The sequence below is a fragment of the Lycium ferocissimum genome, chromosome 1 (genome assembly GCF_029784015.1).
Source record: "Lycium ferocissimum isolate CSIRO_LF1 chromosome 1, AGI_CSIRO_Lferr_CH_V1, whole genome shotgun sequence".
In the NCBI taxonomy this organism is placed as follows: domain Eukaryota; kingdom Viridiplantae; phylum Streptophyta; class Magnoliopsida; order Solanales; family Solanaceae; genus Lycium; species Lycium ferocissimum.
The window spans coordinates 70,812,391-70,832,101 of NC_081342.1; the positions used below are offsets into that span (position 1 = coordinate 70,812,391).

The 19,711-nt window shown below is 38.9% G+C and overlaps 1 pseudogene; it reads left to right on the forward strand.

Annotated features, from left to right (window-relative positions):
- The first annotated feature begins 504 nt into the window (after positions 1 to 504).
- LOC132067249 (probable glycosyltransferase At5g03795) lies at positions 505 to 16,277 on the forward strand (annotated as a pseudogene).
- The last annotated feature ends 3,434 nt before the right edge of the window (positions 16,278 to 19,711 follow it).

A 19,711-nucleotide genomic window follows, 5' to 3' on the forward strand; every position in this document is an offset into this window, starting at 1 on the left:
TCTCTCTCTCTCTTTCCCACACTAAATTAAACAAATTCTTGGCAATCTCAAACGACACAAAAGCATCAATAGCACCATATTCAACTTGTTCATAAGACAATTCCTCAGCATCCCACTTACTCAGTGTCACATTCAATGGCTTCTCCATTACTTTCCCAAGTACCTCTTTCGCCATTCTCTTTAATCCCATCTTCCCATACACTTCTCCTCCGTAAATCGAAAACGCCAATCGGTTCAAATCCACAGTATTCGCCACGAACAGCCTGTGATCACGGAGCAATTTCTTAGCGTCCTCCGTAACCCCAACCCCAACGAACTTGAAATTTGGGTCCCCGAGAAAGTCTATGAGGTATCCGGGAACAGCGTCTTTGTGGAGGAGTTGGAATAAAAGGCGAGCCGCCCACGCGAGCCGGAGGAGAGCGACGACAGGTGGTTTTCGTCTGGGTTGAAACACGGGAGCCACTCGATATCGAGACCCACCAGGAGCTTGCGGAGTCTACGACGATGCGTCTGCACCGTTTGCACAATCCAGGTATTAACGACTGAGGAGTTTTTGGTGACGGTAACCTCAATTTCATCACTGTAGAAAGAGACTTCATAAATCTCAGCCATTGGCAAAAGAATACTAGAGAACTATTGTAAATATGAAGTAAGTTGTGGAATGGAACTAATAGGGGCTGTATATATAAGAAAACGAGGTTTCCTAATTAAAGTGGGATAGGGAATGAGAATTCAAAATTTGGAAGTTACCAAATTTTTTTCCTATTCGAACTATTGTTGTTTGCTGCAATAAATTATAACTTTTGTTTCCTATTTCTTGCTAATATCAACTAATGAGAATTTGTTTGCTGTCATAATAATTGTAGTTAGCTTGTTCTAATATAAGACTTTAAGTTCCCTACTTAAAATGGGATTCAGAGTTCTTTTCCTGTTTTGTGTTGGTTTTGGCTTAGGGAGCAAAAATGTAAAAACGCGCATTTAGAAAGTCACTCGGTAGACTAAAAAGTAATCCATGGAAGGTTAAAATGGGGAAAGTAGAAAGAAATAGGAGTAATTTCTAATTTTATACCCTACGGGGTCGTTTGGTTGGGAAATGAGTTATTTCTGGATTACTTATCTCGGGATTAGTTATTCCACCTTTCCACAGGGCTAAAATAACACTATAATCCGGGGATTAGTTATACTGCGATTTTATCCCAACCAAACGTGGGATAAATGTACTTATCTCATATTTAATCCTGGGACTATTTAAAGTCGTTATGCTTAGGAAACCACTGCTTCTCTCTGTTTCCTTTTTTCTTTGTAGAAATAATTTAGGAAAGGGTTATTTGGCGGGAACAAATTAATTCGGGAATAATAATAATAATAATAATAATGAGTTATAATATTGGAATTAACAAGAACGGGACCAAATTCAAATGGAGGGCAAATTTAATTTCTTCTGTTTCCCATAGTTGATAGGCAAATTTGAGCAGTCCACTAAAGGGTATGGGAATACTTGGGACCAAATTCAAACTCAGGGTAGATTTTTTTTCTTCCCATAGTTATGACGCAAATATGAGTCAGTCCTCTAATAGCGCATAGTTGGGACAAAATTCAAGGGGCAAATTTGTTATTTTTTCCATAATGGAGAGGTATTTTTGGCTCTTTTATGTTAACTATTTCACTCAAAAAAACAATATTGAGAATTGGACAATACAAGCCATCTAATTTTAAAATTAATTACCTCTCGACTTTTATCAAAACAAAACCGGCCTATAACATAAAGTCCTTAAACAAGATTTTATCACTCATCATAAGTAGATAATCTTACCCCTCATTTTGTCCGTTCACGTTCTAAAATATGTTTTGACATATTTACGTGTCAAAGTTCAACATGATTTCGGAAGTGTGTGGAAAATCGTTATAGTTTCGCGGCCAAAAGTAGAGTACTTTAACTGCATATTAAACTAAATAGTACAAATAAGAAACACTTTGTGAAATATGCACGTATGAGTACATGTCGTATGCATGTAGAAGTGCCAATGCAGCTCTGGAGGGAATTTGCAATTATTATATGTGTTAAAACTTTTTTCTGGTTATTGATTTTGGAGCTTTCTACGTTTTCTTACTACTCTGTGTTTTAACAAAAGCTCTCTGCAATTCAGATATATCAGAAGTAATCTTTATTGCTGGGAAGAATGTTTCCCTACCTGAGACCACCATAAGGAATCCCAGGAGGCCTCTTAGAAACCTCGGTGGAAAAAGAGTGATACAACGCCCGATTCTTGCCTTTTTCGCTAGAAATATGCACGGTCCTGGGCCCATCCCAAACTCCTCAGTATTGGAGAAACAAAGATGAATCCATAAGAATTTACGAGGTGCCCTACCCCATACGGCCTCAAAAGTTATGTCTTACCCCGAACACATGAAATCGAGCAAGCCTTTGTCCAATAGGTTACAAAGTGAATAGCCCGAGGATTGTCGAGGCAATATATTATGAGTGTGTTCCAGTTATCATTGTGATAAAATCAGAATACTAAAGTAAAGTAAGGTTGAACCTCCATTAATGAACCTTCAAGGTATGGAGCAGATGAAAATCTTCAAATCCCCAAATGAAAGTTAGAGAGAGAAAATGTGAGATGATCTCATTATCATGAAATGAAAATTGTGTTGTTCAATCTGTGTAAGTGCACATATATACATGAAATGAAATAAGCAAAGACTAACTAAAAGCTAACTAATTATCTAACAGCTCATTGACAGCTAAGCATAACTAACTTAACTAACTAAGTGTAACTAATTACAAAACTGCCACTGTGTTACAAATAAGATTACAACTGTGTAAGTGATATTCTTGACACTCCCCTCAAGTTGGAGGTGAAGGGAGCATGTCCAACTTGCCCATAATAGAGTAGTGTTGGATTCCTGTTAGAGCTTTTGTGAAAATGTCAGCCAGTTGTGAAGTAGTAGGAATGTGATGAAGGCTGATCATGCCTGCTTGAAGCTTGTCCTCAACAAAGTGGCAATCCACCTCTATATGCGTAGTTCTCTCATGGAAGACAGGGTTCTTTGCTATATAAACTGCGACCTGACTGTCACAATAAACTTGTATAGGCAAGGGACATGAAACTGTGAGTTCAAGGAGTAATATTTCAAGCCAAACTAATTCACCAACTACTTTCCTGACAGCTCTGTACTCAGTCTCTGCAAATGATAATGAAACAGTAGTTTGCTTCTTAGACTTTTAGCTAATAGGACTGTCTCCCATTAAGACTAGGTACCCACTCATATACTCCTTGAATCTGGGCATGCTGCCCAGTCTGAATCACAATAAGTAGTCACAGTATAATCAGGTTTGTTTGATATGAAAATTCCCAAGGTAGGATCAGCCTGAAGGTACCTAAGCGCATGAAAAGCAGTTTTTAAGTGTGGTTCTCTGGGTGATCGCATGAACTAACACAGGGTGAGATGTGTGCGATGTCCCTACTAGTGAGAAAGGTTACCTAACGGTTCTAATTAAGATTTCAAAGACGTTCGAAGCAGAAAAGGAAAGTTCGTTGAAGAATGTAAGGTATAAGCCGTGTTTGGAAAAGAGTTTAGTAAAGTACCGAGCTAATGGCGATTTAATAATGTCTTGGGGAGAAGCTATATGTCATGCCCCAAAACCCACCCTAGTGGTGACCGGCATCCGACGTCATGAACAACATCGGAAGAACCTAAACGACACAATAATACACTTGAACCCGCCAGGTTCAATATTCGTCTCCAACAGTTTATAAAATAAATGTAACAAATCATGAATATGCGAACTAGATCAGCGGAAGTCTTTATAATTTAAATAATTCAACCAAAACATGATAACGTGCCCAAAAGAGTTACACAACAACTCTCTTCTACCCACATTCAAATGTATACTAAGGAACTTCTAAGAATAAGGAATAAATGTCTAATTCATCGGGACACAGCCCGAAAACTAATATAAATAAATGAAATTAAATAAATAGGGTGTCCCACGAATGAATGTGTGGGCTCACCAAATCAGCAGCATAGCAAGTCCGTCCTATACGCCCGGAGTAACAACAACCTGCTCTTCTCCATTACCTAACATACCATCAAAGACAACAATGGTATGTCTGAGTACTTCGTACTCAGTGAGTGCCTCGGGTACAATAAGTAATATGAAAATAAAATATAATAATACATAAAGAAATCAGTTCTGAAAAGATAGTATAAAACAGTTATTCCACTTTGTGCTTCTTAATATCATTTATTAAATAGTTTACAAAGCCATTTCATAATCCCAGTTTCAATTATGCTTTAAGTCAATCAGGCATAAATACCAGTTCCATAATAGATATGGATATCACAATCGCCCATATAGGCCCAACTCAATAACACAACAAGAATACACGGAATATGGATTCACGGTGGCTACTCTTCCTCCCGAATAGCAAGGCCATTAACACACCTGTGTAGCGAACCGGAAGTGGCCACTCTTCCCCCCGAATGGCAAGGCAATTAATACACTAGGATCCATAGTGGCTACTCTTCCTCCCGAATAGCAAGGCAAACACAACAACAAAGTCCATGGCATAGAAGCCGATTCACAATTTGTCTCAAAGTAGTCACACCATCAATAACATTAAAGTTCATTATGCCATATTGAAAGAATAAGTCATAACAAACAATGTTTTGAAAACGTATAGCTCCTTTACAAAAGATTTCCATGTCTCAATTCATCAATAAAAATGTTATTACCAACTCTTAACCATTATTATTAAGCATCTCTCATAGAGGAAAACATTCATAATATCTTATACGTATATAGGGTTTGTTACAATCTAGGTTTACTGTGGGTTTGTCCCCTCACACACATTAACCACCATTTAGACATGAATTAGGGTTCAAGAAACATGAAAAGATTACTTTTCCTTACATTCATTAAAGAATCTTGAATAAAATTTATACTTCCAATAATAGTTTCAAAAAGTGATTTTCATTCAAGAGAAGTTTTTTTAAAAAGAGAGACATACCTTAATTTGTTAAACAAGGTTTAACAATTCACTTTTCTAATGAAGAACACCCAAACCCTAGCTTGAATCACTTTGGAAAGAATTATGTTGCAAACCCTAGGTTTTGGTCACAAGAGTCATGTTAAGAATCATGGGTTTGATGTTAGAATTGATAATCAATGATTAAGATGTTCTTACCTTAGTGTTGGAGCCCTAGAGAGATATTTTCGCCCTTTGGGTTTTTGAGAGTGAAAAGAATGGAAGAAAAACTAAAATTTTGCAACTTATATAATTTCAGCCCGCCAGGCACAAACGACGGTACAAACGACGGAGCATTGAACAGATCGACGGAGCGTCGATCTGCTCCATCAAAGTCATGAAATTTCCAGTGAGCAACTTTCTCTTCCTCACAATCGACGGTGCAAAGGACGGAGCTTCGAACAGAACGACGGTACAAACGACGACCGTCCAACCTCCTTTTTATGAAACTGTAGAGAGTTTTTCATTTTGACCATCTCCTCTTGGGTCTTTAGCATAAAGTCATGCACATAACCCAACATATAAGGTTCCAAAGGACTCATATAATGCTTTCACACTCTATACGGATTTACGGGATGTTACACTATAATGTTCCTTGGATTGTTAGTAAAGTGTTAAACAAGTGTTGAGAAGATTCCATAAGGATTGGAGATCAAACGAAATGATGGAATTAACTTCGGGAAAGTTGAGTTATACGACCACTTATACGGTCCGTATAACTTTATATGGTCCGTATAAGGGGTCCGTATAACCCAACAGGAAGGATGTTTTCCATGATGGTGAACTACGGTCACTTATACGGACCGTATAAGTGTCCGTATAACACCCAACGGGCAAAATTTTAATTTTATAAAATAGGGACCCAAAGTTCATTTTTTTCATTTCCTTACTTCTCCAACATTCCCTAAACCTCTAGAACCCTCTCTATATTACACTAACACATATCTAAGAGGGAAATCAAGGATTAAATATCAAAAGTTGGTAGAATCAAGGGTGTGGATGCTTCCTAGGGTTGATAGAAGTTGAGAATCTTTTTGGTACTAAAGTTGAGCTTTTCTCAAGAGGAGTATTTCCATCCAAAGACCATCCCTACATAACTAAAGGTGAGTTTTACAATTGTTTCATGTTATTGATGGTGTTGAGTAGTTGAAGAATTTGAATTAGGAATAAATATGGAATATGAACTCAAATATGCTAATAATGGTATGTTGGGTTGAAAGGTAGTTTGAGTTATGATTCATGACATAATACGAGTATAATCTTGTTACGAATGACGCTAATGGTGTTGAGAAAGTATTATGTGAATGATGAACATGATATTGTATTATAGTTATGGTTATGGGGGATTGTGGAAGTGAAATTAGAAGTCGAATAATTTCTAACTCGAAGGGATTCACGTATTATGGTATTATAGGTGTTGTTATGATGTTTGGGAGCTGTTTTATTATATCGGGAAAAGTTGTCGAAACAAAGGAAATGCTGCCTAATTTTCGTTAGCCTTTAATCGCTTTAGTTTAAGCTTAAGTATACTTCCGATTATCTAATCTTAGTGCGAACCCTTTGTATGTAGAATTGTGAATGCGGAAGGAGTGCGCTTAGTCGATATCGCTAAGGAGATAAAGGTATGTAAGGCTAGTCCCTTCTTTCAAAGGCATAACTCTTGATTTATAAATTCTTCTCCGTATTCCCATGACCTCCTTACATCCCAAAAGAGGAAAGTTAAATATCATTAAAAGCTCTTCATGAGATATGTTTATGCTAGTGAAGATGATAACGATGTTTTCATGATGTTGATATTTCTACGTTTATAATTCCATTAATGTTACTCTTTGTTGTTGTCTCACCTGGTGTTAGTTCCTTCAATTGAGACATAGCGATGACGATGAGGCCATAATGTAATCGGAGGTTCACGACCTTACGTCACTCTGATAAAAATCGTAGCTTTTATTTGGGCTCTCATGCATGCTACCTATATTATATATATATGTATATGATATGTATATGTATATAGGGGACATGGGGAAAGGTGAGGCGCTATAGACGCATACCACACGATCGGGTATTTTATGATATCGTCCCGGACGCGGGATATATGGGTAATGGATCGGGCCGTTCGTTTCGCGGCAATAGATTGATATATGATGATATATGATCGGGCTGCACGTTCCGCAGCAATATATGATATGATGATGTTTATTTATAAGCTTGCATGCATGATTCCGCTTTAAGGGGCAAGTAGTCACAGGTTAACTTTTATCCTTTATCCTCGTGTTTCTTTATTATGTTATAATGAATGCCTTATATACTCGGGCAGACATTGTTCGTGCCGACGTCCTTTTCGGACGGCTCGTGCCCATGCCCCGGGTATGACGGGGGCGACCCCGGCTTCCTACGAGCCGGATCGGCTTGCACGACGGGAGCAGCATATTCCAGAGGTGCAATTCTGATCTATCCTTTTGTATATATACTTGGATACGGCGGGGTCCTGTCCCGTCTTCATGACTTCAGTATTTCAGTTAGAGGCTCGTAGATACTCGTGTGTGGGTAGTAGATGTCATGTGACCCTCGATGTATGTTTTGTATATTATTCTTTTGTTGCCATGAGGGCTCGCTATATATATATATATATATATATATATATATATATATATATATATATATATATATATATATATATGCATGTTTTATGGAGAAACTTACTGATCGGTTAAGCAAGCATCATCTTGGAGAATATATGAGTACAAGTTGAGCATGATAGTAGCATGATGGATGGTGCTCGGTAGTCGCCCGGGTACTCGTATCATGGCCTACAGGCCGATCGGGACAAAAGTGGTATCGAGCGAGTTTCGTCTTTAGGGTGTGTCTCGAAGCCGTGTCGCAGTCTTGTTTATGGGTGTGAAGCGCGCCACACTTATAAACAAGAGGCTGCGGGGCATTTAGGAATAATGAACGTCTTTCTTCTTCATAGATCGTACGGTAGAGCTAAAATGTAAGGTTTCCTCCTATTCTAATTGTGCATTATGATTTCAGCGATGCCGCCAAGGAAGAAGCAAATCCGCACAATATTAGACGCTGTTGGAGCAGGTACCAGCCGAGAACCCCCAGCTGAGTTGGGACATAGTGAGGCCCAGAGTGCTATTCCCTCGCATGCCACTCCCACTCCTATTTTTCCAGCAGCAGAGGGGCATGAGAGGGCCCCAGCTCCTTCCTCTATTGCTCCAGATCAGGACTTTCGAGATGCAGTCCAGTTGTTGACTCAGTTAGTTGTCGCCTAGGCTCAGCGGCAGAGTGCGGGTCCAAGTGATAGGGCGACTAGTGCTCGAGCCCGTGATTTATGAGTTTAAACCCTCCAGAATTTTTTGGGTCAAAACCGGATGAAGACCCGCAGAGTTTCATTGATGAGGTACTGAGAACGCTAAGAATAATTCATGATTCTGATACTGAGTTGGTGGAGTTGGCTTCTTATAGAGTCCAACAATTGGATTTCTTTAAGAGGGAAAAATGCACCTCCCCCAAAATGGCAAGAGTTTGTGGATGCTTTTATTCGACATTATTTGCCACCCGAGGTCCGTCGAGCTCGTGCTGATAAATTCTTGAACCTCAAGCAAGGAAGTATGAGTGCCCGGGAATATAGTCTTCGATTTAATTCATTGGCTAGATATGCTCCGGCCATGGTAGCCGATATGGGAGACCGGGTACATCAGTTTGTGAGTGTCTTAGGGCCACACTTGTTTAAAGATTGTCTGACAGCTTCACTTCTGGAAGGAATGGACATCTCGTGTATTCAAGCACATGCCCAAAATCTAGAAGAGCAATAACAACGGCATAGAGATGAGCGAGATGTGGATAGGGGACATGGAAAAAGGGCCAGATCTGCGGGTGCTAGCAGTGAATACAGAGAAGGCCAGGGGCAACAGTATTCCAGACATTCAGGCCAGTCTGCATCTAGTGCACCTCCTCGATTTGTGGGCCAGAGGTTTGATCGCCTCATTTATTCCGGGCCGAGTCGGGGGTTCGAAAAGCTTCGTATTCCCCGGTATTTGGGTGATCCCGACGGAGGAGACCACGCCGTGCACGGTGCGATCGGTGCGGTAAGTTATATTCGGGTCAGTGTCGCCGAGGCTCGGATGCTTGTTGTGCCTGCGGCCGAGTTGGCCATATGATGCGCGATTGTCCATTGAGGAGCGAAGATGAAGCCCCGACCTACGGGTTCGACGACGGGTTCTTCGTCGTTCGTGCGCCTGTAGGCGGCTCCCCGAGGTTTCGACGGGCGTGGCGAGAGGCAAAGAAGGAGCCTCAGTTCGAGCGGTCCCGAGAACCAATTGATGTGACAATGGACGACGGATTCGAGAACTACCAGGTGTCGTGATAGGTATATTGACGATTATCTTAGATGATGTTTATGCATTGATTGATATGGGGTCTACACTTATCATATATTACTCCTATATCGGCGTCGTATTGGAATAAAACCCAAGCCAATTAAACCTTCGGTGTATCACCCGCTAGTGAACACCGTGATAGCGGACAGTGTACAAAAGACTGTGTGATTATAGTGTGTGGTCGGCACACTGTAGCTGATTTAATTGAACTGGAAATGCTAGATTTCGATGTTATTATAGGCATGGATTGGTTAGCTTCCTGCTACGCCAATGTAGATTGTAGGGCCAAAGTGGTTCGATTCCAATTTTCAGGAGAACCAGTTTTAGAGTGGAAGGGTAACCTTTAAATCATCTCCAAGAGGCGGAGTTTATTTCCTACCTCAAAGCAAGGAAGATGATTGCAAAAAGGTCAGATGCATGATCTAGTTCGGGTTCATGACACGGAAGAAAAACCGCCGACTCTCTAATCTGTCTTGGTAATAAATGAGTTTCTACATGTGTTCCCGGATGAACTCCCAGGCTTTCCACCAGAGCGGGAGATTGAATTTACTATTGATGTACTGCCGAATACTGAGCCAATATCTATTCCTCCCTACAGAATGGCTTCTGCGGAATTGAAAGAACTAAAAGTACAATTGAAAGATTTGCTCGAGAAGAGATTTATTAGACCCAGTTCATCGCCATGGGGAGCACCTGTTCTATTCGTAAGAAAGAAAGACGGGTCCTTACGGATGTGTATCGATTATAGGCAGCTGAACAGGGTGACAATAAAGAATAAATATTCGCTTCCGAGAATCGATGATTTATTTGATCAATTCCAAGGAGCCAAGTGGTTTTCCAAGATAGATCTGAGGTCAGGATATCACCAAGTGAGGGTCAAAGAAGAAGATATTCCGAAGACGGCTTTTAGAACCAGATATAGTCATTATGAATTTTGGGTGATGTCGTTTGGTTTAACTAACGCTCCAGCAGTGTTCATGAACTTGATGAATGATGTGTTCAGGCCATTTCTAGATTTATTCATAATTGTGTTTATCGATGACATCACAGGTATATTCGAAGTCGGAGGCGGAGCATACGAGATCATTTGCGTCTTGTCTGAGAATTCTCCGAGCTCGAAAATTATATGCTAAATTTTCAAAATGTGAATTCTGGTTGAACTCTGTGACTTTCTGGGCCATATTATTTCAGCTGATGGTATTCGGGTCGATACCTAAAAGATTGAGGTTGTGAAGACTTGGCCAAGGCCTACAACGCCTACAGAAGTCCGCAGCTTTCTGGGACTAGCAGGTTATTATAGAAGATTTGTGGAAGGATTTTCCTCTATTTCAGCGCCACTGATGAAGCTAACGCAGAAAGCTGCCAAATTTTAGTAGACCGATACTTGTGAACGCAGCTTTCAGGAGCTGAAAGATAGGTTGACTTCAGCCCCAGTCCTGACACTTCCAGAAGGATCAGAAGGTTATGTGGTGTCTTTCGATGCCTCAATGTCGGGCTAGGGCGTAATGCGGTACGACATGATCGTCATCGCTTATGCCTCTAGGCAATTGCGAAAATACGAGAAGAATTATCCAACCCATGACCTGGAACCAGTTGCGGTTATCCATGCTCTAAAGATATAGAGGCATTACTTGTGCGGTGTTCACGTAGATATCTACACATATCACAAAATCCTTCAATATATTTTCAAGCAAAAGGAATTGAATCTGCGACAGAGGCGATTGTTGGAACTATTGAAGGATTACGGTGTAAATATTCTATACCATCCGGGAAAAGCAAACGTGGTGGCCGATGCCCTTAGTCGTAAATCCATGGGCAATCAGTGTGATGTCCCGTCGGAAAAGAAAGAATTAGCCCGTGAGCTCCACCCAGCTAGCCTAGCCTGAGTTCGCCATCGGATTCGGGCAATACGGGGAGTTCGTCGTGCTTAACCCATCTGTTTCGTCCCTAGAGACAGAAATAAAAAGACGCCAATATGAGGACCCCAAATTAAGCTATTATAGAGGTACACTTCCCTAAAAGGAGAAAACACTATTTGAGATCTCTGTAGATGGGATTCTCAGGTATCGAAGTAGGCTATGTGTTCTGGATGTTGCGGGACTGCGTCGTCAAATTCTGGAAGAAGCCCATTACTCTCGTTATTCCGTTCACCCAAGAGCGATAAAGATGTACCATGATCTCAAAATAATGTATTGGTGGGAAGGAATGAAGAGAGACATAACAGAGTTTGTGGCTCAATGTCTAAATAGTCAACAGGTGAAAATTGAGCACCAAAAACTAGCAGGGCTCTTACAAGCAATGGAAGTTCCAACCTGGAAATGGGAAGCAATCAATATGGATTTTGTTGTGGGTTTACCTCGTTCTCGACGCAAGTATGACTCTATCTGGGTGGTTGTTGACAGGCTCACGAAATCAGTACATTTTCTACCAGTCAGATCTACATATTCGACAGAAGATTATGCAGAATGTATCTCAAAGAAATAGTACGACTTCATGGAATTCTGATGTCCATCATTACTGACAGAGGAGCACAGTTCACAGCCAAATTTTGGAGGTCCTTTCAAGAAGGATTGGGTACTCAAGTGAAATTTAGCACTGCATTTCACCCACAGACTGATGGACAAGCTGAACGCACCATCCAAACCTTAGAAGATATGTTGCGGGCTTGTGCATTGGACTTTGGAGGTAGTTGGGAGGATCACTTTCTATTCATTAAGTTTGCATCTAATAACAGCTATCATACCAGTATCTAGATGGCTCCGTATGAAGCCTTATATGGTAGAAAATGTAGTCGCCCATCGGATGGTTTGAAGTAGGGGAAACACAGTTAATTGGCCCAGAATTGATCTAACAAGCGGTTGAGAAGATTAAGCTTATTCGAGACTGATTGTTGACAGCTCAAATCCACCAAAAATCTTATGCAGATAATCGCTGACGGAATTTGGAATTTCAGGTCAATGATTGGGTATTTCTATAAGTGTCGCCAATGAAAAGTATAATGAGATTTGGCAGGAAAGGCAAGCTTTTCCCCCGATATATTGGACCCTACAAGATTGTACGCAAAGTGGGCCAAGTAGCTTATAAATTGGACCTACCCCCAGAGCTTAACTCAGTCCATCCAGTTTTTCATGTATCGATGCTTCATAAATGCATTGGAGATCCTACCAAAATAGTACCCGCAAGCAACATTCAAGTCACCGAAAAATGGGCTTATGAAGAAATGCCTATTGCCATACTAGATAGACAAGTGCGGAAACTCAGAAATAAGGAAGTGGCCTCAGTGAAGGTGTTATGGAGGAATAATAACAGAAAGGAAATGACTTGGGAAGCAGAAGAAGCTATGAAGTCCAAATATCCACAAGCATTTCAACCCTCAGAGAAGACTCAAGATGAAACGCCAGTATTCCCAGGTATGAAATGTTTTTCTTATCGCTTATGGGTCATGTGTGGCCATGTTTCTTGTTGTTGATGTTGTAGCCCTGTGTGGCGATATCATTTTGGGTTGCTGTGACAGGATGGTAGTGCTAAATTACAGGGAAAACTCTGGCAAAATTTCTGTAGAATTTTCGAGAATTTAACATTCGAGATCGAATGTTCTTGGGGGGAGAGGGGGGGGGGGGGGGGAGTGTTACACCACGAAAATTCCATGTCGTTGTAAAGTAGATAGAATAACGTAGGGTGAGATATGTGCGATGTCCCTACCAGTGAGAAAGGTTACGTAACGGTTCTAATTAAGATTTCAAAAACGTTCGAAGTGGGAAAGGAAAGTTTGTTGAAGAATGTAAACTATAAGCCGTGTTTGGAAAAGAGTTTAGTAAAGTATCGAGCTAATGGCGATTTAATAGTGTCTTGGGGAGAAGCTATAATGTTCCTTGGATAGTTAGTAAAGTGTTAAAGAAGTGTTGAGAAGGTTCCATAAGGATTGGAGATCAAACGAAATGACGGAATTAACTTCGGGAAAGTGGAGTTATACAACTACTTATACGGTCCGTATAACCCAACAGGAAGGATGTTTTCCATGATGGTGAACCACGGTCACTTATACGGACCGTATAAGTGTCCGTATAACACCCAACGGGCAAAATTTTAATTTTATAAAATAGGGACCCAAAGTTTATTTTCTTCATTTCCTTACTTCTCCAACATTCCCTAAACCTATAGAACCCTCTCTATATTACACTAACACATATCTAAGAGGGAAATCAAGGATCAAACATCAAAAGTTGGTAGAATCAAAGGTGTGGATGCTTCCTAGGGTTGATAGAAGTTGAGAATCTCTTTGGTACTAAAGTTGAGCTTTTCTCAAGAGGAGTATTTCCATCCAAATACCATCCTACATAACCAAAGGTGAGTTTTACAATTGTTTCATGTTATTGATGGTGTTGAGTAGTTGAAGAATTTGAATTAGGAATAAATATGGAATATGAACTCAAATATGCTAATAATGGTATGTTGGGTTGAAAGGTAGTTTAAGTTATGATTCATGGCGTAATACGAGTATAATCTTGTTACGAATGATTCTAATGGTGTTGAGGAAATATTATGTGAATGATGAACATGATATTGTATTATAGTTATGGTTATGGGGGATTGTGGAAGTGAAATTAGAAGTCGAATAATGTCTAACTCGAAGGGATTCACGTATTATGGTATTATGGGTATTGTTATGATGTTTGGGAGCTGTTTTATTATATCGGGAAAAGTTGTCAAAACAAAGGAAATGCTGCCCAATTTTCGTTAGCCTTTAATCGCTTTAGTTTAAGCTTAAGTATACTTCCGATTATCTAATCTTAGTGCGAACCCTTTGTATGTAGAATTGTGAATTCGGAAGGAGTGCGCTTAGTCGATATCGCTAAGGAGATAAAGGTATGTAAGGCTAGTCCCTTCTTTCAAAGGCATAACTCTTGATTTACAAATTCTTCTCCGTATTCCCATGACCTCCTTACATCCCAAAAGAGGAAAGTTAAAGATCATTAAAAGCTCTTCATGAGATATGTTTATGCTAGTGAAGATGATAACGATGTTTTCATGATGTTGATATTTCTACGTTTATAATTCCATTAATGTTACTCTTTGTTGTTGTCTCACCTCATGGTGTTAGTTCCTTCAAGGTGAGACATAGCGATGACGATGAGGCCATAATGTAATCGGAGGTTCACGACCTTACGTCACTCTGATAAAAATCGTAGCTTTTATTTGTTCCAGGCAAGTTATTTAAATTTTGAGCATGTAAATTTAAAACAGAATAAAAAATTGAATTAGTCTCCTGTCCTGCTCAACCTTGTGCAACTTAGTCTTTCCATCACATGTGCACAAGCATGTGCACTGAGAATTTGTGTCAAGTGTCTCATTTCCTCCCAAAGCTTCTTCATCTTGGTGTAATATCCAGTGTTGTCAAGGCTTCCTTGGACTAGGTCATTTATTTCTCTTTGAAGTTGGTACAACTTTGCACCATTTGTCTGATCGTACCTATACTCCAGTTTCTCCCAAAGTTCCTTGGCATTGTTCACATACTGCAAACCATCTCTCAAATCTTATGACAAGGAGTTGAGGATCCATGAGGTCACCATATCATCACATCTCTCCCATTGTGCAAATGTATGATCCTCTAGATCTGGTTTCTTAACCTTTCCATTGATGAAGCCTTTTTTGGTTTTCACTGATAATGCTTTAAGAATAGCTCGTCTCATGACCTATATCCTGTTCCATCAAAAACTGTTGGAAGTAATGTTGAACCTATACTCTCTGATGGATGCATGTAAAGTGGATTAGCAGTATCTATGTTTGATGTAGTGCTGGTTGATTCTGTGGTTGTTTTTTTCTCAGGCATGATTGCTGTATTGGTATAACTGTTCTAGGTTAAGAGTTTTCAACTGAGCAATAAAAAACTTTAAGTACAACACAGGAGTTTCGAAATCGATTGAATCGAATCCTTATTTGACTAAGTTCAACTAACTAAACGAATAACTCTCGATCCTAATTTGACTATATTCAACAGATTCGAAGTTCAACAAACCAGATGAGAAAAAAAAAACTTCGATCAAAATTGAACTGAATCGAAGGTTACAAGTTGAATCAACAACACAATTTGAAGAGAGAGACACTAAATTCACACCGCATACATCCAGGATTACGCAATTTGAACGAATACTGAACAAGTAAACCTAGTTTGAGAATTTGATATTAATCAAGTAATAGATGCGGAAATGAAAGAGTTGTGCTCTAATACCATGATAAAATCAGACTACTAAAGTAAAGTAAGGTTGAACCTCCATTGATGAGGTTGAACCTCCATTGATGAACCTTCAAGGTATGGAGGAGATGAAAATCTTCAAATCCTCAAATGAAACTTAGAGAGAGAAAATATGAGATGATCTCATTATCATGAAATGAAAATTGTGTTGTTCAATCTGTGCAAGTGCACATTGTATACATGAAATGAAATAAGCAAAGACCAACTAAAAGCTAACTAACTATCTAAGAGCTCGTTGACAGCTAAGCATAACTAACTTAACTAACCAAGTGTAACTAATTACAAAACTGCCACTGTGTTACAAATAAAATTACAACTGTGTAAATGATATATTGACACATTGTTAATAATTTCGCCCTTCTGTTTAGTGAAGTTCTTAATTGGAGCGCTTTTTCTGTGGTTATTGTTGAGAAAGAATATTCCTAGATTAAAGGAGATTTTATTAAGTATACCTTTGAGACGTTACCGGGCCATGCAAAATAATGTCAAGATGTTGCAGGAGCATTTCTTTGGAACTCAACACCAACTAGATATGATCTATTCCATATGATTTTGCATTCAATTTGGTTTACCAGGCTCAACCAGCTTCAAGTATCACATATATCATAATTCCTTGAGTTTATTCAGTTCTCTTAACTTGTGCACTTGGAATGATCTCATCGAATGCTTCTGCGGCGTAGCTAGAAAAATAATAACTAGATGGCTGTAGAAGGCTGCTATTCTATAAAGGAATTTAGTCAGATATATGAAGCAATTTCTGATGGCAGAGACTGCTTTTGTATTTTGACAAAAAGAGCTGCTTGCAAAAGACTCGGATAATACAGTTCATGTACCAAGTCAAAAGACCTGGCAGGTTTTGATCTCTTATTTATAGTTGAAGGGTGAAAAGAACTACGATTGAAATTTTTGTCCAAACATCATGAATAGTCCATTGATATTCAAACTAAGGTACATTTATAATAATTCCTGGGAAATGAACTGCAAGGAAGAAGAGTGATACTATCAGCTATCCTGATGTTGACATGATCGCGTGAATCTCTATTGTCTTTTTGCAAGTAACAGGATTACTCTGAGAAAGAAAGAAGAATGATGAAGAGAGAATCATGGAGAAGAAAGAAAGGGTGAAAAAACAAGAAATAGAAAAGGAAGAAGAAGAAAGATCAAGATAATGTAACATTTTCCTCATTCGACAATAGTCCTCCTTTGTTGTGGCTGTTTTGTATTTATATATGAGCTGCGACTGCTGATTGGTTGGTATTAGATGAGTGCGACTGAGCGTTACTGAACTTCGACAGTAAACACGGACGTACACGTTAGCGAACTTTCTGCGTCTGACAAGATGCGAATCCAGAATTTGGAGGAGTCGGGTTCAAAATGAGTGTAATCTTATTACATGTATACATTATAAATTCTTTTGCATACGTACTCATAGTTTTCTAGAGCAATCAGTTCAGTTGAACAGTAGAACTCACCCTAGATTTGCTTTTGGGTGTGACCCCTAACTAGTTCTGATGTAACATTTTTTGTCAAGAGTACATTTCATGTGTTGATATGCATTTGAGATGATGCATAGAAGATCCAGTTGATGTTTTATCAACACAGTATATAATACTCATACAGTTTGAAATGTATCTAAGATAACTTTGACTATGCATGTCTACCATAGAGAACATTTTTAATCTTATTCTATACTGGCATATGCATTATATTGGGAAATATTCGTACAACACAACTGGACCAGTACCGATAAGCCACGTGGCTTAAAGGATAAGTCAAGGATGAGTCACCATTGAATGTCACCGGAAGAAATGCCATTATACGGAGGAATCGCTCAGTCTGAGAGACTGTTGGAATAGCTCCGGAGAAGAGCTAAACGGGCTGCCGTTACAGATTGGGTTAGACGTTGTCTCCTGGTGTTATTGGGCTGAATGGTCCTCTGTATTGCTCATTATTATTATCCAATTAATATTCATTATGGGCAGGGGCGTGATACATGAAATATGTGCCCCTATCTATTAGTATAAACAGGGATTATCATTCCCATTGTAAGGACATGAAATCAGTGGCGGATCCGGGATTTTCATTCAGGGTGGTCGAAAAAAAAAGAAGCTAAATATTAAAAATAATGTTGTTAGCGGGGATCAAACCTAGAACACTAGAGTTAATTTGAACACCCTAGACCATTAGAGCTAACCTTTTGCATTTGTTTTGGGTGTTCAAAAGTTAATAAATGTACATAAATACGTAAAAATCTACCGTATATATACACTATAATTTTTTGCCGAAGGTGTTAGGGTGAACACCCTGCCCACGTAGAGCCGCCCCTGCATGAAATTGAAGAGAATACATAACTCCCATATACAATTGCTCCATTTTAAAGATCTTTTCTATTTTGCTAAGTTATCTGTCACAAGCTTGACAGGAGGAACTAGTACCGGTTCAACCGACGCTCAGGCTATTCTTAACCTTGCTTTGCTTTATTTCATTTTAGTCTAATTTACTTTCATACTGTGCTAATTTACTGGTCGTTTTGATCTACGAGTCCTTGACCACGAACACAAATTCAACTGAACCGTTTTTCGAGTAAACATGCATAAAGTATAAGCAGTCAATAATGCGTACGAAAAGGAATATTGTTCAGACATGAACATAAAAATAACGTAGGATTATTTTCTTCTATTCAATTGTAAGCAGGCATAAGGAAGCAATTCTTCCTATCTTGATTCCATTTTTAATTTCTTTTCCTGCAAGAATACATTCTAACTTAATATACCCAAAAGTATCTGACCCATTCGCTTAAAACTAACGGTAAATCCACAACTAGGCACTTTCTCAACTCATTTAATTGAAAAGGACAATATATTATATACTCCGATTTTAAGAGATAAATAGGAAATAAATACCGCCCATTGTTTTATCTCTCGTTCTCAATTACAAAAATGACAATGATGAGTTGGTGCTTACATCACAAAAATAAATACAATGGGAGTAGTATATCTTTATTTGCGTATTCTAGTAGTTAAAACATTGAACACACACAAACACTCATTTGATGAATAAAATTCTTTGTAAGCTTCTTAGTTCTCCTTTTTATGCCATGCATGTTCACCATTTTCTACTCTCTTTTTTCCCTTTAGTTTCTAATGAAACCATTTTAATGAAGGCCCTTTTTCCCTCTCTTTGTATTTTCATTTTAGTTGTTTTGTCGCGTCACTTTGTCTAACTACTTTATATAAATACCTAGAATTACGTCAATCCATTTAAGTTTGAATTAACAATACAATATTTGCAAATGATGCATAAGCACCAGGCTTTTACAACTTTCTTTGCGGGTAATTTTTTTTTATATTTGTCAAACTATTTATTGTTCCGTGTAAGTATCACTCTCGGATACATTAGGGACAATTTATGTGGTTTGTTTTTTTTTTTTTTTTTTTTGGGTAACTAATAGACTTGTATTAATACCAAGTGAATAATTGCAAAGCGGCCTAAGCTATGACACGGCTGCTATTTACATTGGGCTCACCCTCGAAAACTACAAAAGAAGGAAGCTAGCAAACTATAGTTATACAACTAAACAACCATACCAGTAGCTATAGTCTACATATCTAAGAAACTCTGAGCAATGTCACATATTAGAACTTGCACAGCAGTAGTCTTGGTTTCACTGATGGATTTGCTCTAACAGTGCAGATGCATGCAATTACCTTAGCAATATGCTCCCCTTGTGTCTCCCCTTTCTCAAAGATTCTATTGTTCTCGTCTCTATCCACAAAGAAAATATAAATTCTGCATATACCATTCTAATCATTTGAGCTTGTTCTGACTTGCCATGGCTGAGATTAAGAATTGTCTGGTATTGCAAATTCTAGTGTTGCAACACTGGCCATTGGATCTGTATCCATCTCGTTAGTCTTTGCCATTGTTGTTGTGCAAAACATCAGTAAAAAAAAGGATCTCTAGTTTTTTTTTTTTTTACCCCGAAATTGGATAATAAGTTAAATTTGTAAACGAGGTATAGGACATGTGGCACTTTAATCTAT